Source organism: Esox lucius, chromosome 1 (genome assembly GCF_011004845.1).
Source record: "Esox lucius isolate fEsoLuc1 chromosome 1, fEsoLuc1.pri, whole genome shotgun sequence".
Lineage (NCBI taxonomy): Eukaryota > Metazoa > Chordata > Actinopteri > Esociformes > Esocidae > Esox > Esox lucius.
This window is the reverse complement of record NC_047569.1, coordinates 34,752,688-34,774,173: the sequence shown is the minus strand read 5'-3', so window position 1 is coordinate 34,774,173 and position 21,486 is coordinate 34,752,688. Positions and strand designations below refer to the sequence as shown.

The 21,486-nt window shown below is 45.4% G+C and overlaps 1 long non-coding RNA gene across 1 annotated transcript in view; it reads right to left on the bottom strand.

Moving 5' to 3' along the window:
- LOC105011575 overlaps positions 1-17,324 on the bottom strand; it is a 65,470-nt gene extending 48,146 nt beyond the window's left edge. The window contains exons 1-28 of the long non-coding RNA XR_004575498.1: positions 17,085-17,324; positions 16,887-16,988; positions 16,417-16,608; positions 15,980-16,130; positions 14,963-15,217; positions 14,615-14,751; positions 14,249-14,473; positions 14,016-14,157; positions 13,780-13,903; positions 13,143-13,334; positions 12,860-12,997; positions 11,047-11,229; positions 10,486-10,680; positions 10,058-10,206; positions 9,722-9,890; positions 9,337-9,471; positions 6,378-6,530; positions 5,878-6,079; positions 5,472-5,612; positions 5,023-5,208; positions 4,621-4,692; positions 4,334-4,460; positions 3,059-3,192; positions 2,776-2,982; positions 2,441-2,590; positions 2,149-2,328; positions 1,164-1,280; positions 724-873 (exon numbers count right to left, since the gene is read on the bottom strand). This is a non-coding gene — a long non-coding RNA (SCO-spondin). The remainder of the gene's footprint in view (positions 1-723; positions 874-1,163; positions 1,281-2,148; positions 2,329-2,440; positions 2,591-2,775; positions 2,983-3,058; positions 3,193-4,333; positions 4,461-4,620; positions 4,693-5,022; positions 5,209-5,471; positions 5,613-5,877; positions 6,080-6,377; positions 6,531-9,336; positions 9,472-9,721; positions 9,891-10,057; positions 10,207-10,485; positions 10,681-11,046; positions 11,230-12,859; positions 12,998-13,142; positions 13,335-13,779; positions 13,904-14,015; positions 14,158-14,248; positions 14,474-14,614; positions 14,752-14,962; positions 15,218-15,979; positions 16,131-16,416; positions 16,609-16,886; positions 16,989-17,084) is intronic.
- Positions 17,325-21,486: the final 4,162 nt, after the last annotated feature.

Here is a 21,486-nt window from a genome sequence, read left to right as displayed (position 1 = left end):
TATAGCCTTTGTACAGTGACACTGGATACGTAATTAAGCAATAAGGCATCAGAGTACATGGCACATACATGCAGACATCTACATAGTTTAGCAGAGGTTCCTATCCAAAGCCACTAACAGCCATGAATACACACATATTCATACCATTTGGATCACATGACAACTTAACCTACAAACGTATCGTTGTAAGTGGCCTCCTCTACGGACTGAGCTACACGGGACCCTGTGTTTATAGCATAAATGCATGTATGCAGATGCTAATTTAGAGAGACGCAGCATCAATAAAGTGTAAGGCAGCAAGAGGATGTAGTCCCAAAGCATTCAGCCCATGATACGGGACCTGTAGTCACATAACGCTCAAAGGACAGGCAGAGTTGAACATCATGAGGCCAGTTTAGAGCCTAATGCTAAATAAGAGACACAGCACCGCAGCTACACTGGGCTTGGCAATATGGAGAAACTTCCTCCCAGCTTTTCAGAGGGCAAGGTGGATCTGTTGTTGCTTATACCGGTCTCAGATTTCCACAGATATTTTTACAGTTTTGCTGTACCCTGAACTAGTTGACCTGACTGATGTACACAAATGCTTGATGAATGGTTCACATGCTGAACCAGATGCTCTAGCTCTGGAATAAATACAATGCATGGAACAGCTTGGGGTCCGTGAAAAAAGGTTTGAGAACCGCTGGTGGCCGATTTGGGATTGGGTCAAAATGGACTCACCCTGGCTACAGAGCCCAGTAGGACCTTTTAGGCCTGCAACAGCACAATGAAATCCGGCAGTACAGGGCTGACATTGAGCCACACTGAATAGGCCTGGAACTGGGGAGAAAGTACCAGCAGGACACGCCTTGGGCTCACCAGAACCTTCCTCTGAAAGAAAAAATTAGGAAAAAAAACCTGTGTTTAACAGTTGTCATTCAAGAATCAGTCACAGCTGCTCTGGAAGAAGGCAATATGAAAAGTATAATACATTCAGTTTGTAAAGGATTTTAACAGGCGTTCAGACTTCAAACCACTGAACCAGTGTAAGGAAGGGAGTGAGACTAGCTTACCAAACATCAAGCTCTCCCCACTTGGGTAGGTGGATTAACCCTTAACTACCGCGTAAATGTGTTCAGTAAGAGGACATCTCATTTTGAGCCAGCGTGAGCACTGCTTACCACAGTAAGTTCCAGGGGGGCAGATGTCGCCAGTCTGGCCATCAGTGGGTTTGGGGTGAACAGCTCTCTCTTTGCAGAAGTAGCCCGGGGAACAGGGTCCCATGGGGAGACCAAGACCTAGACAATAATGTTCAATATAAAGGCCATTCATTACTTACAGTAATAATTCAGTCCGTTTGGTTAAAAAGTCAATTACTTCATTAAAATCTAAATTAGATTAATTTCTGAAGAATGCGAAACCACTTTTGTATTTGTTAATTAACAATTGCTGTTCTTTAAATTGCTAGACTAGAGTAATTATAGTAAGTGAATTGAAACGAACCTTCGTTCAGCCTTTTCTAACCTGAATGAAGCTTAAAATTCCATAGCCTCAAAAAAGCACCAAAACAGCTTTTATTTTACTACTGTAACCTCATTTCACAACGAAACTGAAAAATAACAACTGGCATAGGAAGTAAACATCTGTTCCTATATGGTATTAATTGCGCTTAAACCTGCGTTATGTGGAAGTATATAAAAAAAATCGCCTTTTCTGACTTTTTCTAGTCTAGCGTTTGAAGTCATAGAATGGCGCAAGCCATATTTTATTAAAAAGAAGACATTCTCCTGATTAAAATGATGCCCCCATGATGCCCCACATACATTTATTTAATTTTTTTTCCCGTACAACAACATCACTCATCTTGTTGTGAGTTTAGGTGTTTACTAATGCGAATGAGAACAGGAAGTAAACCAGAAACTGCAATGCAGACTTCTAGACAAAAGCGGAAGTTCGTCACTACGCTGGTGCACAGAGCCTATAGTTTTAAGAGGCAAGAAAAGCATTCCCCTAGACCTGAAACAACATCTGCCATCTTGTGTATGTAATTAATAATTCTAGATCCAAAATAAAAACGGGCTCTATTGACAGTAAGTTATTTTACATTAAGAACCTGAAAACACTCTACCGTAGATAAGTAGGTACAGAGTGTGGCCCACACTGTACCTGAGACGTTACAGAAGGCCCCCGGGGGGCAGGGCAGAGGCTCAGGGCTTCCCTGAGGGCAAAAGAAGCCCTCCTGACATCGCCCCCCAGTGGAAGTGGCAGGACACAGGCAGTTGGCATTAGTGTAGTTGTCCAGATCAAAGGGCTGGGATTTCCAGGCGGCAGACACACAGAACCAACCTGCAGGGGAGAGAAGGACAGATGGAGGTCGGGGTGGAAGGGAGGAGCAGAGAGACAGAAAACTCCTGGCTCTTGAGTAGACACTTGAAGCAATAGAGGACTGCCGACTGACCGGCTTTGCATTTCCCGGAGACGGCAGTCAGTCTCTCCTTCTCACAGTAGTGTCCTGGGGGGCAGGGTAGGCAGCTGTCCAGACTCTGAGTCATGGGTTCCGGGTTGTAGTAGCCCCGGGGACAGGGGAACTGGGTGGCATGACGTGTGCCTGCAAAAACACACGCACAACATTAACACACAACACAGAACACACAACCGAACACAGCACAGAACACAAAAAGGAATGGTCAGATTTCAAGGTCCTCCAGCCGACTTTGGTTTGACAAAAAATAGTCGCTTAGGGTCTGTGCTTGAGAAGCATGAGAAGGACATGATGCGTGTGTGCATTCTCACCATCAGGACAGTAGAAGCCAGGAGGACATGGGAACTGGGTGTGGTCACTGGTCCTCTCCGGGCAGAAGTAACCAGCATGGCAACGGGGGCACCTCGTCAGCCCTGTCATGTTGGCATAACTTCCTGCGGGGCAAGGCACTGGGTTGGCACTGCCAGGGGGGCAGTAATGCGCCGCGGGGCACCGCCCCCCTCCTCCAGCCTCAGAACCTGCACAGGCGACGTCTATTAGAAACAATGATTAGAGCCACTGATAACATGTCTGTGTGCTGTGATCATCATGTACCAGTGGCTATGCTGTCCCCCCCTGGGCAGTAAAATCCCTCCTGGCAGGGCCCGGATGGACGGGTCAGCCCCTGGGAACCACAGAACTGTCCGGGCGGACACGGGCTGCAGCCTGCGTCCTCTGTCACATGGACCCTAGATCCAGAAACACACAGAGGATTAACTCTGAGGAACATACATTAATATTCATCAATGCGAATTATAATTTTACACACTCCGGATAAGAGCATCTGCTACATGACTAACATGTAAATGTAATTATTCAAATGGTTTGAGTCAATGAGCCCACTGGGACAGGTGTAAAAGATTAGCAGATGCAATTAACATCAACGGTAAAAAGTATCTGGTAATAGTTTCCACCATATGCCTGCAGCCCCGCCCCCACAGCATCAACGGTAAAACATATCTGGTAATAGTTTCCACCATATGCCTGCAGCCCCGCCCCCACAGCATCAACGGTAAAACATATCTGGTAATAGTTTCCACCATATGCCTGCAGCCCCCACAGCATCCATTTGACCAGGGAAGCTAAAACCTTTGTCTCTGTACTCAAGCATTTCAGGTAATTTCCGTAATCTGCAACTGTACAGAATGTAATTAACCACATCATTATCTAGTCACCTAAAGATCAATTACTCCTATCAATTAAACTTTTATAACGTTCCTTATGGGCCTTTCTGTGTCTTAAACAGGGTAGAGGCAGAATGTTAACCTATAAGAAAAGGTCCCCAGAGGACAGGGTAGAGGCAGAATGTTAACCTATTAGAAAAGGTCCCCAGAGGACAGGGTGGAGGCAGAATGTTAACCTATTAGAAAAGGTCCCCAGAGGACAGGGTAGAGGCAGAATGTTAACCTATTAGAAAAGGTCCCCAGAGGACAGGGTAGAGGCAGAATGTTAACCTATAAGAAAAGGTCCCCAGAGGACAGGGTAGAGGCAGAATGTTAACCTATTAGAAAAGGTCCCCAGAGGACAGGGTGGAGGCAGAATGTTAACCTATTAGAAAAGGTCCCCAGAGGACAGGGTAGAGGCAGAATGTTAACCTATTAGAAAAGGTCCCCAGAGGACATGGTAGAGGCAGAATGTTAACCTATTAGAAAAGGTCCCCAGAGGACATGGTAGAGGCAGAATGTTAACCTATTAGAAAAGGTCCCCAGAGGACAGGGTAGAGGCAGAATGTTAACCTATTAGAAAAGGTCCCCAGAGGACAGGGTAGAGGCAGAATGTTAACCTATTAGAAAAGGTCCCCAGAGGACAGGGTAGAGGCAGATAGTTTACCTATTAGAAAAGGTCCCCAGAGGACAGGGTAGAGGCAGAACGGTTCCTTCTGGACAGTAGTGACCCTTTGGACAGGCTCCACCAACACCTGTACTGATGTTCCCGTCTGGGTTCCTGAAGTTTAGACCTGAAAATGTTGAATACTTATAGGTTACTTTACTAGTAGTACTGAGCACAATGTAGTGAACTGGGAAATGTTTAATGAAATCGTACTAAATCAAAACCCTGTACACTGTCCCAGGAGGGTTATGATGCAGTGTAACAGAACTAGTGTTAGTGGACATTACCTGCTAAACAGAAGAAACCTGCTTGACAGGGTCCGGTTGGTTCTGCCAACCCCCAGTCCTCACAGTACATTCCTGGACAAGAAACACACAGACACGGTAAAGAGACTCATGCCTTAAATGATTACTTGATGTATATAAATGCTGTTCTATGTGTCAGTGCCAGGAATTGGCGTGCGCTGCAGTGCCTGAATATGTTGACATTTAATATTTTAAAATTTTAATTATCTACTTCTTTTAATAATGTGCATCTTTGAAAATAAATGATTCAGTCAAATGTACCTATCCAAAAGGGTGTTAATTGCATTCAAGAGGGCATAGCCAATGGCTACATGTTATCCAGTATAAAGCATTACACACTCAAAAGGACACTCAATGGGGATTCAAACAGGCCAATGCTCTCACCTGCTGGGCAAAGAAGGCACTGCTCCAGTAGGCTCTGTCCTGGTTGGGGGCTGTATGTGCCTGGAGGACAGGGCACCACCTCCTCAGCTGTGCCCCCCAGACAGTAATGTCCCGCAGGGCAGAGCTGAGCACCTTCCCCATCCAGGCAGTATCTCCCAGGAGGGCACTCCAGACATTCTGCAGCACCTACAGAGGAAAATGACAGAAATAGAAAGCTAGTCATTTGTATTCATTTCACATGGCAAAGGTTTGTTTTTAATGTATAATGTATATGGTCTGACATTAAAAGAGAAATGCTCAATTGTATAGCAGTATATCCGGTCAACTTAATTGAAGTAAACTGAAATTCCAAATTCAAATGTTTTTTTTAAAAGGCAACCGATGAAGGAAACTGGAATGATACTTTCCTTCCTGTTGTAAGGGATGTCAAGACATTTGTCAAACTATACCTGTACTGTTGGAGTAGGAACCATCAGGGCAGTGTTTAGGAGATGATGACCCCATTGGACAGTAGGATGCTTGAGGACAGATGTCTCCTGCCACTCCATCTATCGGCATTGGAGATGTTGCTCCACCTGAACAGTAAAACCCTGTAATTCACAAAGAATGCTTTAATTCATAAAACACTGATAGATGAAAACATGCTATCACATACAGTACTGTATACCGTAGGATACCAAACACATTACCGTTTTGTTTTAAATCATATATACAGCGCTGGGCTGGGTTCAAAGGAGATTTTAGTCACACTTCCATACAGTCTACTGTCACAATAAAAACCGTATCTCACGACCTTGTTCCTGAATTTTTTTTACAAACCTTAATTTTTGAGTAAAATGTCTCTTTAATGTGTACCTGCAGCACATATCCCAGAGGGCTGCATGAGGCCTGTGGTGTTACAGTAGAAGCCTGGAGGACAGGGCCGGCAATAGGAGAGGTCCTGGGCCCCCACGACATTGCTCCAGGTCCCAGCAGGACAGGGATGTTCATGGGGAAACCTGGTGCCTTGTGGGCACACGAAGCCTGCCGGACACACTCCCCCAGTGGCCACATCCATCTGGATGGATCACATATTGTACATTCACATTTAAACAACAGATACGTAACATAATTAGTTGAAAGAACAACCTTTCTTTCAACTAATTTTTTTACTATAAATATGGGGAAATGTGACCCAAAAAAAAAGTTTAACCAGGAAAATGTGATTAATGAATTCATGATGACATTCTCCCAGTCTCCATTATGCTTAATTTTGGCGGGTGGGCAGGTGCTTATGTCAGGCTACAGAAAATTCACTTGATTCATGAAAGCCCCATCCGAGCCTGCGACAGGTGTTTGAGATGCGTACTAGTTACCGGGGTGACGGAGGTGGCCCCAGACGTACAGTAGAAGCCTTTGTCACAGAGACCCTGAGGTACAGAGAGACCAGCCCTCCTGCAGAACGAGCCTGCATCACATGGGCTGCAGTGGTGCACACCCCCCCCACCTGGCTGGTCCGCATAGGAGCCCTACACACACACACACACACACACACACACACACAGCATATCATCATCCATGAGGATGATAGTTGTGACATATGGAGCCATGTGGATGTGGAGGGGCGCTACGTGGCCACCGGAATGCCGGAAGCAGAGACAAGATGGCCCGTCAAAGAGCAGGCTGTCCCGAGTCGAGAGATACCGGAAGAAGGCAACCCTGCTAATCGCCCAAGAGATCTGATTTCTGAACTCCCTACTGAAATTGATTACTGGATGCCATCGCAGGTGCAGCTCCCAACGGGAGGGCAGTCAGGGCCCGCCCAGCTTCGAGACCCCAATCTCACACAAGCAAATGACAATGTCCTGATGCTCCAAGGTATGCCCATTAAGGAAGGGTTTCCCCTAAACCAACCCCCACTCCACAGTAAATAAAAACAGCTGCTATACTGGATCATTAAGCAGGAAGGGGAAATAGAACAGCTGGTGCTTAGGGTTCAAATCTCAACCGTGCTACAGCTGGCCCATTCACACGGATTTGAGGTTGACCTTGCCTCGGGAAAAAAATCATTTTGGCCAGGGATAAAGAGCGCTGTGCGGAATTATTAGAGGCCCAGAATGCCAGAATTTAGAAGAAAAAGGCTATGGAAGGGAAAGGCAGAGACTGGGACCAAATACTGCCTTACCTGATGTTTCCGGTAAGAGAGGTGTCTAGCGATGTGTTTTATACCTATCACCCTAGCCAATTAGGCTTGGGAGGAGCAGCCCAGGCCCTATTGGAGTCTCACGGAACATGTGTAAGGGATGCAGGATCGGATGAAGACCATCTGGCCCCTAGTGAAAGAGCAGAAGACCTACATACAGGAGTGCCCAACCTTATGAGTTCCAACCAGGGGACAGGGTACTGGTACACACTGCCCAGAATAAGCTCCTGGCCTCCTGGCAAGGTGAAAAAAAAAAGGTAGCACCAATAAATTATAAGTAAATCAGCATGGGCGAAAGAAACCAACACAAATGTACCCTGTTATCCTGTTGAAGAAATGGCATGACAAGGAAGCCCCCCAAGATATTGTCCTGCTGGGACCGGAACTTCAGGAAAGACAACTGGGGAAGGGAAGGCAAGATATACACTATATGGCCAAAAGCATGTGGACACCCCTGCTAAATATTTTTGTTCAGGTGTTTCAGCTTCACCCATTGCTCACAGGTGCACAGCATTCCAGGACATAGCCATGAAATCTCCATAGACAAACATTGTCAGTTCAATGGGTCGTACTGAAGTGCTCAGTGACTTTAAACGTGGTAGTGTCATAGGATGCCACCTTTGCCACAAGCCAGTTTGTGACATTTCTGCCCTACTACATATGCCCTGGTCAACCGTAAGTGCATTCATTGTGAAGTGGAAGCGTCCAGAAGCAAAAACAGCCCAGCCACAAAGTGGTAGACCACGCAAACTCACAGGGCTGGGCTGCCGAGTAGTGAAGCGCATTGAGCTTAAAAATTGCCTATAATCTGTTGCATCACTCACCCCAGAGTTCCAAACTGCTTCTTGGAAGCAACATCAGCACCAGAAGTATGCATCAGGAGCTTTACGAAATGGATTTCCCCGTCCGAGCAGCTGTACCCCAAGCCTCACAGACATGTCCAATGCCAAGCATTGGTGGGAGTGGTGTAAAGCATGCCCCCACTGGACTCTGGAGCAGTGGAAACAACTTCTTTGGAGTGATGAATCACGCCTCACTATCTGGAAGTATCAAGAACGAATCTGGGTGTGGTGGATGCCAGGAGAACATACTTTTTGTCGTATAATGTATCTTCACTTTAGACCTCACCAAGGGATACTGGCAGGTACCACTCTCCCAAGCAGCTAAAGAAAAGACTGCCTTTGCCACTCCGTGGGGCCTTCACGAATATTGGGTCCTTCCCTTTGGTGTACAAGGAGCTCCGGCGACGCTCCAGAGATTAATGGACAGATGGCCCCACCCACGCAGCCCCTACACTGCTGCCTACCTGGATGACATGGTGATACATAGCAACAACTGGGTGACCCCCTGAACCAGGCGTAGCGGTGTTGGACGCGCTCCGAGAAGCATGTTTAACCACGAACCCAAAGGAATATAAGCTGGCCTGGACAGAGACTGTGTACCTTGGAGACATGATTGCGTGGGGCAACAGGAAATCCTGACTGAAGAAGTCTGAGGTGATACAGAATTGACTCCGGCATTTCACCTTAAGACCAGGTAAAGGCCTTCTTGGGGTTGACCAGATATTGTAACAGATTCATAACTAACTTAGCCTGCCTCAATTGCCTGTCCCCTTACAGATCTAACCAGAAAGCACTACCCAAACTGAGTATGCGGACTGCTGGAGGTGGAGACAGCGTTCGTGAGCTTAAAGACGTGGCCACCAGGTGAAGGCAAAGCCAGGATATGCTGGTCACCTTTCCCACTCCCCAGACCAACACACCTGGGACTGATTAGTCTCCGTCCACCTGCAGGTTGTTTCCTACTTGGCCAGGGCCCTAGGTAAGCCACCTGGAAACACTCTCAAAAGGAAGAGAAGGGCATAAGCGGAACATTCAGCATTTCAGTGTTGCTGATGAAGTGCTGAGTAAAATTTCTATGAGAACTTGTTTTTGCACGTTTCATTACCTGCCTTACACAGGTGTTTGGTGTTAAAGGCTTGTTTCGTTGAGTCCCAGAAGGACTCCTTTTATAAGTGCACCGCAAACAAACACCCCCTGGGCGATTTCTTACATAGTAATAAACTAGGTTAAACACATTAAAATGTCCGGTGTATTCTTAAACCAGCAGAGGCAGACGCAGGGGCTACTTACTGGAGGACAGGGGTGAGCCACACCAGAGCCTGGGGGACAGTAGTGTCCTGAGGGACATAGTCCAGGCTGGGACAGGCCAGTATGATTACATAGCCTTCCTCTCTGGCACTCCATGCATGACGAATAGCCTCTACCCTGAAGGACGAACGATACAAAGAGAGAAAACTTGGTACAATTTCTTTCAGTACATGGTTGAGTGCCGATAATAATTAATATTTATAAATATATATATTAGTATACTTTTTCAAGATTTGTATTGGGCGTTTGGCATTTGACGATTGGCATTCCACAGCTTTATTTTTGAACAACTGACCACTACTGGCCGTAGTTATATATAGTACATTATAAAGAACTGTCAGTAATTTCCTATGTGCTCTCAGTGTACCGATTGGAACGTGCCAAGGGGACAAGGCTCGGGCCTGACAGCCCCCTCCAGGGCATAGTAACCCTCCTCTGTCTCATTCTGGACAGGCGACGCAGAGCCGCCCGTACAATAGTAACCAGCAGAGCACGGGCCAGTGGGAGCGGTGTTACCGAAACCTAAACAATAGGACCTAAGAACAAACAACACACTGGCAATGAAACACAGAAACCAGGGAGCGCTTTTCTGTCAAAACTATACACAACAACAATAGCTAAACGAGAGGTCTCGATAACAGCTAGCGCTAATAAATGTTCGTTCTGGAGAAAGCACACGCGGGCCCGTATGATGTGTTGTTACCCAGGTGGGCAGTCAGCACACTGCTGGGAGGTTCGGAGGCCGGTGCCGTTGCTGAAGGTGCCAGGGGGGCAGGGGGAGGGGGAGGCAGAGCCTGGGGGGCAGTAACTTCCGGCCGGACACAAACCTCCAGTCGGCCCATCGGCTGGGGTCTGTGGAGACGGAAAACACAGCACGGCTCAGCAACATCATCTGATGTAACCCCTGAAAATGTTTGTTGGTTTACTGACTGTTTTGGCTTGTCAAGGATTTATTAGTTTCCAAGATTTATAGCTAAATGCAGAGTGTCACAAGGCCACCTACACAGTGATATTCTTACTTGACGTTTAATGGTTTTATTACAGTCAAATCACGTTATGGGAGTTGTCTGTGCAGTATGATGAGTTCTGTATAAGGCCAGTGCAGCCATGTTAACGATGAAATCCTCTTACTGCAGAAGTGGCCCTCTCCCTGCAGTAAAAGCCCTCTTCACACACCCCCAAGGGCTCGGTTCTTCCCACTCCGCTGCAATACCTGCCCCCGCCACACGAGGAGCACTCAGACAGACTACTGAGTGCAGGACGTGAACCGTAGGTGCCCTCTACACAGAATTCTGGAGAAGTACTTCCCTCAGCACAATAGGAACCCTGTTAGAGTATTGAAATATACAGTGTGAATATAAATAGCCGTTCTCAATACCAGCCTCCCCAAAACTGTCAGAATTCTCATTTTGTGGAAATACAATATGCATAAAATCCTGTTTGGTATTGCACTGAGGCTTTTCAGCGTTGTATTAAGTCATGTTGTTTCATTTATTTTCTGTTCGTACAACCACATGTTTCTTCTAACCTCAACAACAATTGAGGTGACTCATCAACATATAACAATCTGACTCTTAAAATGCTTACTGTTGAACAATGCTGCATTTGAGAGGAAAGAAATACTTAGGTTGGTGTTCGGAGACAAGCTACATTTATTATTTCACGAATGAATACAGTGAATGCTTGTCCTACCTGTGGGCAGACAGTCGGTGTGTGCGTGCCTGGACTGGCGCAAAAGAACCTGGCTGGACACACTACACACACCCCACCATGGTGACCGTGAGAGTTGTTCCGGTAAAATCCTGACTGGCAGGGCGACGTGTTTGGGTGCCCAGTACCCAGAGGGCAATAGAAGCCATCAGGGCAGCTCCCAGTCTGAAACACAACAATGTTTAAAACAGAGCGAAACACAAAAAAATATTTAAGAGAAAACATTGTTTGGGGGACTGCAAGCAGAGTTTGGTCAAGCCCTTGCTGGTTTCAGTCTATATCTGGAAACAGACACCACCAAGGAAGAGAGAAGCCAGGTATCTGTTGAGGTACCAGGAGTCTTTGCTCTGTGTTCTCCAACCCCCAAAGCTACAATCCTCTGGAACCTTCAATCACTGGAGCAAGTGAAACCTCACAAAAAAATCACTAAACCATGAGTGACAAGGGGTACATGACAACAGCCCAAATGCCTTTATCTCCCACTGTCTTTGTCTGATGCCCAGGCTGGGACCCGACTCTAAGATCAACCCCCGGGGAGAGATATGCAGAAAACACATTTTCAATTCACACAAGCACACAATAAACCTTGTAATACCACTAGGTAATACAACCTGCCTACTACAATCCTCAGTACTCCTGACAGAGGCAGGGAAGCTGCAGAGAGGATTACAGCTCTTAATAACGTCTGAATTCGACTACATGGAATGATATCAAAGGACCCAGTAATGTGTGTGATGTGCTTGGTACAATAACGTGAATTACAATGCCAGGCATCACCAGGAAACCTGCCCAGCTGATGTGCCACCAACCTCCTGTGATCTGCCTGAATGCAAAATATCTTGACAAGTAGAACCATCACCTCTTTGTTCTATGGGGATCTTTCTGTTAGCCCCTTCAGTACCTGCCTCTTCCTTCTCATCTAGTTAACTGTTCTCTCCTGTTCCTCCAGACAATATCCTGTGTCTAGTGCAATCAGATTGCCCGACAACCTTCCCACTCAACCCATATCCTCCTGCGAAACAAACAGATGTTTCGTTTGGAGTTGTCCAACCAACCGTATGTCCACCCACGTGGTAAAAGCTGAGTAAAACCTGTTTGTACTCTCTGTGTAACGCATCGTTCATTTGCAACTGCATTCTCTTCCAGGGAATTATTTGTGGTGAAGGGGTAATGATCGTTACAGATTTGTTTGGTTATAAGTGAAACTACAACCAAACCAGGGGGTTCTGCAATGCTTAGAGGGAGATCAGACCTTGTGCCCCCTGAAGTCCTATTCATTCCATTACCACACAACTTGTTTTCTGGCAAGTAGACATTATTTGTTACGACAGACCTCCTGAAAGTCTGGGATTCGGAGTGCAAGACCAACAAGTCCTGTTGGTAATTTGGTGATGTTCAGGCAGATGTTTAGTGTTCAGGCAGTGTTCTGGCAGTGTTCTGGCAGTGTTCAGGCAGTGTTCAGGCAGTGTTCAGGCAGATGTTTAGTGTTCAGGCAGTGTTCAGGCAGATGTTTAGTGTTCAGGCAGATGTTTAGTGTTCAGGCAGTGTTCAGGCAGATGTTTAGTGTTCAGGCAGTGTTCAGGCAGATGTTTAGTGTTCAGGCAGTGTTCAGGCAGTGTTCAGGCAGTGTTCAGGCAGGGTGTAGACGGTGCGAATTATAAGTGTTGGCCCAAATAGGAGAAATAAAGAATAAATAACATGTGTATAACATTTTCCATTGATCTTAGTCTCCACCATAGACGGGCATTATGAGACAAAGACAATGAAAACATAGTTTCTTTACTTAGTAACTTACTGGCTCAATTATCGGATGCTCCCGGGGCTGCTGGGAGTAGCAGTATTTTCCCACAGGACACATTGCACACTCTGAGAGGTCACGCAGCCCAGGGTGCCCGCCAAAGGTTCCATTTGGACAGGGAATTGGGTTTGGGTCCTTATAAGAAGTGTCAAAGGTCAGTCATTTTTGTATTGATGTTTTATGTTCTGTGTTTCAATGTTGAATTCTGGTTTTTAAAAATGTAGTAACGATTAATGGGACAATAACAACAATTCAGAATGTGACAGAGAGACTAACTCACAATGCCTCCACCGAGGCAGTAGAAGCCTCTGGGGCAGAGGACGGCAGATCTCTGGGGCTCTCTGGCCAGGCCCTGGGAACAGAGGAATCCTGGAGGGCAGACCATGACACTCAGCATGGCCTCCTCACTGGTGGTTTCGTTACTGCAGTAGTGGCCCTGCAGACAGGGGGCGCACTCCACTGAGCCCTCGTCCTAAACGACAGAAACGAAGAGAGAAGAGGAAGTAAACATTCGACATGTTCAGTGTTGGTTTTCATGGCACCAGGGCAAACCTACTGCCTTATCATCTTTTGAACATCTCAAAACCTTCCTGATGCATTTCAGTTACTTAAAATCATACTTTCCACCGACTTAAATACTGTTGCAAAAATGCTGATTTACTTTTACAAATTATGTCAACATCAGTGACAACCAAACCAAAGCATTCAGAAAATGATCATCAGTACAGCCCACACAACTGGAAGGTTTTTGTGTTAGGAGAACATTTGCTGCAACCTAACAAACACATTGGAAACTTTCCCCAAGAACCACATTTTTATTTCTTTGAGAAGCAAAACTGCTATTAGAAAAAGCCTGAAAAAACGACTTGCAGTCAAGTCCATTCAAAGTTTGCGTAGTGCTGTGAACTGGGTCTTACGGAATAGCTGCCTGCTCCACACACTCTGGGATTGACAGTGGCTGGGAGGGGGCAAAAATAGCCTGCCGGGCATGCAGAGCAATCCTCCCACCTCAGCCCTCCTTTCAGACGGCGAAATGTAGAGCTGGAACAAACCGCAAACAGCAGTGTATGATTAACAGTATAACTTGCATTTGCTTCTTCCACCTTCTGAATCATCTTGATATCCTTGCTCTTCAGTCAACATCCTCTCTTACGGTGGGCAAGGCGCTGGCTTGGATGTGCCCTCCGGACAGTACGAGCCCCCAGGACAGATGTGGCAGTCGTCTCTTTGTCCGTTGCCCATCCTGGTACTGTAGGTGCCCGCGGGGCAGGGAAACTGTGTCCCATACATTGTTCCTGGAGAAAATAAAACAAAACATAACCTGTCCCATCCAAAATATGTACATTTCATTCTATTCTTCTCCGACGAGCGTGTTTGGATTCTTACCTTCGGGACAGTAATGCCCAGAGCTGCACCTCCCCGTTGGCGCCCCCACCCCGGCCAGGCAGTACCAGCCACGAGGGCAGAGGCGGCACTCGCTCTCTTCCTCCAGCCCACTGCGATCGCTCCACGTGCCCATGGGGCACTTGTGCTGGGTAGGGAACATGGTCCCGGGTGGGCAGTAATGCCCGGGGAAGCAGGAGACCGGGGGCCTCTGTGAACCACCTGTACCTGTGTAGGGCCATTTAAATGCTGGTGACATGTCTTCCACTGGAAAATCTAGGGACTGTATCAGGGACTGTGGGGCTGATCATGAAGGAGACATGAAGGAGATAGCTATCATGGCGATGGGCAAGCAGATATAGGGGGCACCTTGCAGACATGCATATCGCGCAGGGCATTGTTGACACTGGGCCCGGTCGGTTAAGTCGGTGCGGTTGCTGATGGTCCCAGGTGGACATGCATTGGTGGGAGCGTTAGGCCTGGACGACCCGGGAGGACACGCAAACCTAACAGAAATAAACAGTCGAGGCGTGAATGTTGTAAATGACAATTTCCTGAATTATGATCACAACATTTTTAATATGCTCCAGCGGATTCTCATTCAAGAGAGTCTACATGGATGGCAAAACACAAGAAAAGTAAGAGGAAACATACAGGGTCAACAGGAGGACGACAGAATAATATGTTTCAGACGGGTAGTCTGTCAGAAGGAGTTACCCTTGCATGCAGTCCACATCTGGAGCCTTCAGGGCTACTTTAGTGCAGGCCTTGCCCGGGTAGCACTCCCTGCAGTCCGTGGCCTCATCCTGTCCCTCCAGGGGGTTGAATGTCCCAGGCTGACAGGGCTTAGGGTCCAGGGTACCCTCTGGGCAGTAGAAACCAGCAGGGCATCTCAAACAGTCTTTCCCACCTAAAGAGGTTTTAATAATTGGTCGTGGGGAACTGAATGAATGAATGCTTGTTATGTTTAGACTACAACAGTGCATCGGTTTATTCCTACACAGGAAGTCACGCTCAGTCAATGCGCCGACAGGAACCAGTCAATGGGCTTACAGTACTGTGTTGTGTATTCTGGACTGCGATGTCTAGAAAGTAGAGGTATGACTGGAGGTTTCTTTGAGGTCGAGTTTGGAAGACCGAGTTTGTAAGATCGAGTCTGTAACATCACGAACAATAGACTATCAAATGCTGCAATGAATAATTTAATTACTCTCTCCCTTGACGACCGGGTGCCCAATCATTATTTCACCACTATACGAAACGGCTGATTTCTAACAGTTGTCATGTTAAGTAGGCCCCAAAACAATAGGCCTTAATTTTGTCTGCAACATTTTCTTCACACCAAATTTTAATTGAAGTGGTTGGCAAATGAATGTGTTTTTTATCTGAATGAGTCATCAAGTTCAGTAAATAAATGGAGCTCAGTTAGTACAGTTAACATTTTTTGTCCATGATTTAACTGGATTGAAAATATAAAGATGCCTGCCCTCAGGGAAAAGGTTTGGAAACCACTGCCTTAGCTCAGTGGGGTCTAGAGGCCTGGGATTCCATGGCTTCAGCCCCGGGTTTTTTGAAATAGCCCTGCCTCTTTTGATCCAATTCCCTCAAAAATAAGATGTCAGTTTGCTGTGCGAGCTGGCATTTAAGCATGCTAGAATGGTGTTAAGAAACCAGCACAACCAGAGCTGGCATTTTCATTGGGTGTGCTTTATTTTGCACAGGGTTGTATCTTGCCCCGCTCCAAGTGGGCAAATCTTTCCAAGTGATGCCTTACTTATTGCCCCTTGGTGAGGAGTAAAGGTGCCCCTTGGGCATTTCACTTCCTCCAGTGTGCCAGCTGGGCAGAACCTTCCACGGGCACAGGGCAAGCCAGGACCTGCAGAGCCTGGAATATAAACAACACGGGAGAAAAGCAAATTAAAGAACAGCCGACATCACAGTGCTGTTAGAAGAAAATACCCATCATCAATAGCAAAGGTCGGTACATTGCACATCGTTATTGTTTGTGTTTAATTCGTGTAAAATATTCGTCTGCCGCATTTAGATGCCTGTAATATAGCTCGTGTTCCATTACAGAACATGGCCTGCATGTACAAACACTTGTGTTTGTAATACACTGAAATGTCCATTCGTGTATAGCTACAGTAGGTGCATGTGTTTGTGTGCATCACCTTCAGGACAGAACCGTCCCTCCGAACATCTCCTGCAGGCTGCCCTACTTGTCTGACCCAGTTGTTCTCCTGCTGTTCCAGCAGGGCAAGGTGACCCGTGGGGCGTTACGGTGCCCTCCTCACAGTAATACCCTTGTGGGCACATGAATTCGGAGCCCGGTCTCTGCGAACTACCTTCCAGACAGTAAAACCCTGAGGCAGAGTGGAAAGGTTCCACAATAAATCATTTCTTCTAGCTGACAGTGATGGTATCATGACACTGAATTCCACGGCAGTGCACAGCTAGGCAATAAAAGAATATATTCCACAAACTGTAACCGCAGATCTCTGCCGAGATCAAACAGGGTCAAGAAAAAAAATCTGACCTGAAATGTTTTCCTCTGGTCCAACTTTCATCTTCATCCGCTGCACACAAATGTTAACTTCACTGAATCCCCATTGGGATGCAGACCGGATGATGGACTAATTACCTGCTGGACATGGTGGGCAGTCCCTCGCCCTCTGCAGACCCTCTTTCGGGCCGTAGCTTCCAGCAGGGCACGGCAGAGCAACATCTCCAGTGCAGTAATGACCTGTGACGATATGGTTTTACATTCATATTCACATGGGAATTGTCAAAAACTTAAAAACAAGCCAGAAAGAAGAAATATGTAATCTATTGACGTCACCTAAAGGACAAACGACACAGGCTGCTCCCTCCCGGCTGTCTCTGTGTGTCCCGGGAGAGCAGGAGGAGACAGGCTGTCCAGACTGCACAGACAGCCTTGTCCCTGTTCTACTCCAGCCAGGTACCACAGCGTCTCCACATAGAGAGGTGCCATTGCAGGTCTCGCAGTGTGTCTGGCCAGGCATGGAATACTGTCCAGGTAGACAGGCTAGAGGCTGCGAGGTCCTATTATGTGGGCAGTAGCTCCCTGCAGAGTCAAAGGCTTTATTTTGGTTAAATGCATTCCATTCTGGCATTGAACAATCCTTCCCATGAAATATATTGGCATGGTTTGTCAAAAACAAATGATCCAGTTTGAAGAAATCCTGTCTCAATCTCAAATATATTCTTCTCGTTTGATGTAGTTCTTTTAAAAAGGAGGAACCACATTTGTAGCTGGTGTACTGCAACCCTGTTTCCAAAGAGTTGGGACGTTGCGTAAAATGCATATAAAAACAGAATGCAATTATGCACAAAAAATGTATCACTATATTTAATTGAAAATAGTACAAAGACAAGTTATCAAATGTTGAAACTGAGAAATACTATTGTTTTGGGAAAAATATATCCCCATTTCGATTTTTATGCCAGCAACACATTTCAAAAAGGTTGTGACAGGGTAATGTTTACTACTGTGTTGCATCACCTTTTCTTTAAACAATACTTTGTAAGTGTTTGGGATCTGAGGAGAACAACTGCTGTAGTTTTGAAAGTGAAATGTTTTCCCATTCTTGCTTGATATAGGATTTCAGCTGCTAAACAGTTTGGGGTCTCTTTTGTTGTAGTTTTCGTTTCATAATGCGACAAATGTTTTCAATGGATGACAGGTCTGGACTGCAGGCAGGCCAGTTTAGCACCCAGACTATTTTACTACGGAGCCATGTTGTTGTAATACATGCAGAATGTGGTTTGGCACTGTGTTGCCGAAATATGCAATGCATTCCCTGAAAAATACGTTGTCTGGATGGCAGCATATGTTGCTCCAAAATCTGTATATATTGGTGCCTTCACAGATGTGCAAGTCACCCATGCCATGTGCACTAATGCACCCCCATACCATCACAGATGCTTGCTTTTGAACTGTGCTTTGTTAAGAAGCCAGGTGGTCCATCTCCTCTTTAGTTTAGACGCAGACATCAATGATTCCCAATACAAATTTCACATTTTGATTAGTCAGACCACATGACAGTTTTCCACTTAGCCTTTATCCATCTTAAATGAGCTTGAGCCCAGAGAAGGCAGTGGCGTTTCTGGATCTTGTTTATATATGGTTTCTTCTTTGTATGGTAGAGTTTTAACCTGCATTTGTGGATGCAGCGACATACTGTGTTCACAGACAATGGTTTTCAGAAGTGTTCCTGAGTCCATGCAGTGATTTCCACTGCAGTTCCAATGCAGTGCCGTCTGAGGGCCAGAAGATCCAACCATCCGATAGTGGTTTTTGGCCTTGTCCCTTGCATACAGAGATTTCTCCAGATTCTCTGAGTCTTTTAATATTATGTACCATAGATCACGAGACTGCAATATTTGCACACGCAGTCTTTCACAGAGTGGTGAACCCCTCTCTGTCCTCACTTCTGACAGACCCATCCTTTCTGGAATGATAATTTAATACCAAATCATGTTACTGACCTGTTGTTAATTGACCTAATTAATTGTGTGATATTCCATCACATAGAGTATTTTTTGCATTACACGTTTCCAGTCTTTTGTTGACTCTGTCCCAACTGTTTTAAAATGTGTTGCTGGCATCAAATTCAAAGTGGGCATATATTTTTCAAGAAGCAATAGAATGTCTCAGTTTCAACATTTGATGTGTTGTCTATGTACTGTTTTCTATTGAATATAGTGTTTAAATGATTTGCCCATCACTGCATTTTGTTTTTATTTTCATTTTGCACAGCGTCTCAACTTTTAGAAAATGTGGTTGTATTTAACACAATACAGGATCAGTTTTTACCTGGATTAAAGTTTAGAAAAACTGAGCAGAGACTGAATCTCTAAAGCATTTTTCTTGGAAACCGATTCAACGATGATTGATGAAAGAGGCTGGTTGTTGCACTAGAGTAGTACACTTGGAAACATGGTCAGGGGTTTTATCCTGACCTGACAAAGGCCATTTATATTCCCACACAATAATTCCACATCTTGGTGCCTTGCCTGCTGGGCACGGATGACACTGGACACCGCAAAGCGTGGAGAAGGAGCCTGCTGGGCAGTCAGTGCAGGCCGTCTTGGTGGGGTTGGGCTCTTCTCCAGGTCCACACTTAAATGGCAAGAAAATAGACAAAAAAAACACTATTTCTCTCATCATCCCAATAATTCCTGTCCCCACTCATCCTTGCAATTTCACAACTATGAATAGCATAATTTGCAATGGAAACAATACTCCCATATAAGATATCCATAAGGACATAAAGTGTAGTATATTACAAATGAGTTAACACCTTTTGAAGGTGTCCATTTGGGCAGACAGACCCAAAGGGACAGGGCCGGCACTGGAAAAGTCCCTCTGGGGAGTGCTGCCCTGCTGGGCAGGGTTCTAGTGTCCCAGATGCCGGATCACAAAGGAACCCAGCAGGACAAAGTCTGCAGTCCACCCTGTCTTCTGTGCTGACTAAACCTAGTGAACAAGGCTACAATAGATATGATATTTAAGATACATGCAGTAGTGTATGGTATATACAGTAGAAAGTAAATCTGTAGTTAAATTGTTTTAAATCTGTATTTTGTGTATGGTTTCAGTGTTTATTGTTGCCCTGTAGGGCCCAACTGTAAATGAGATCTCGGACTTAGTGGGTTTTTCCTGTATACATAAATAAAATAAAATATATATTAGTTATTAGAAAATATATATGATGACTAAACAGTGAAAAGGCAAAGTTAGATTAATACCTTGCAATCTTCAATGCTGCTTCTTCCTGTGTAGCGGTTGTATGTTCCTGTTGGGCATCTCTTTGGTGCAGATACGTTGCCTGGACAGCTAATGTTATAATAAAAACGTTCACTTAATGTTGACACTTTTTGTATATGTTCTTATAATAGGCATATGTTCATGTCTTACAACGGGAGCTGACATGTTGAGGTACTGCGAAGAAAAAAGATGTCTTGTACTCACAAATATCCTGAAGGACACTCCACACAGAGACCGGCTGAAAAGTAGGTTCCGTCAAGACAGCTGTGGTTTCTCTTAACACTGAGGACCAGATCAGGATTCGTCTCAATGAGCCCTATGTGAATGAATATCAACGAACGAATGAAGGCAAAACAGAATGATCCTGTATCAGAAACATCTCTTATAAGTCGTCCAGATTGTATTAGCAGCAAGTGATAAATGTACTGATTATCCCATATGTCCAGGTAAGGAGAGTTTTTGTGATCTGTACTGAAAGTATTAACATGAACTTAGAACATACCTGAAACCAAAGATGGTTGTTTCAGCACAGGATTGATCCATAAAGCTGAGAAACACAACAGCAGCATACTATACCACTCAGGCATTCTTAGATCTCAATATCAAATAAATTCCATATGGACCCGTGTGTGTGTATTTGCCTGTCAGACCAGGCTAGTCAAAGGGCACGAGGATGTCTGATCCAAAGGATGAAACTGAGAGCTCAGTCGATACAAGTGAAATGTGAACCATCATGGAACCTGATTCCAAGAGGCCTCTCGCTCAGCCAGGTACTGGTTACAGTGAACTCCTGTTACCTGCACATTAAAAGTGCATGTATTTGAGTCAAGGCTATGCCCGCTCTCTTTTTCTGTCTGTACTGGCTCTTGTTGAGGAAGGAATCCAGGATTTAAGATCATAATGACATCATATGCCCTTTTTAGAAAGCTGAATCGTAAGCAGTTTTTCACTTACAATGTCAGTCGTTGAAGAAGCCCTTGTTCTCAAGGAGATTCACAATTATAAGAGGATTCTAAGGCCAAAAAGGGATGGATCCTTTAAGGGTAGTTGTTTAAACTTTTTTTTAATTTACTATTTCCACAGCTTTTCTAGCATGCAACTACTTTAATGTACTCCAAGTATAAATCGAAATTACTGAACTTTTCAGTGTTCAGTAAATTGTCATGTCCTGCCAGGCCAGGATTGCCACATGCTTCCGGGCCAGGACGTGACAATAGGTCATCAAAAACACCTTGTACTGTAGTATGGATTTTTTTTACTGACTTGGCTTCCCCAGTGATAATACCCACCCAACACCAGTGCATTCAGGTAAGCCTGCAGGATCAAGCAGCATTGCAAGTTGAGCAAACACATAATTGAAAATTGGGTCAACTTAAAATGCTTAATTCAGGCAATACCTGGATTAAACAAGTTCCGTAAGATAAAAAAGCTGGAACTAGTTCCAAAAATA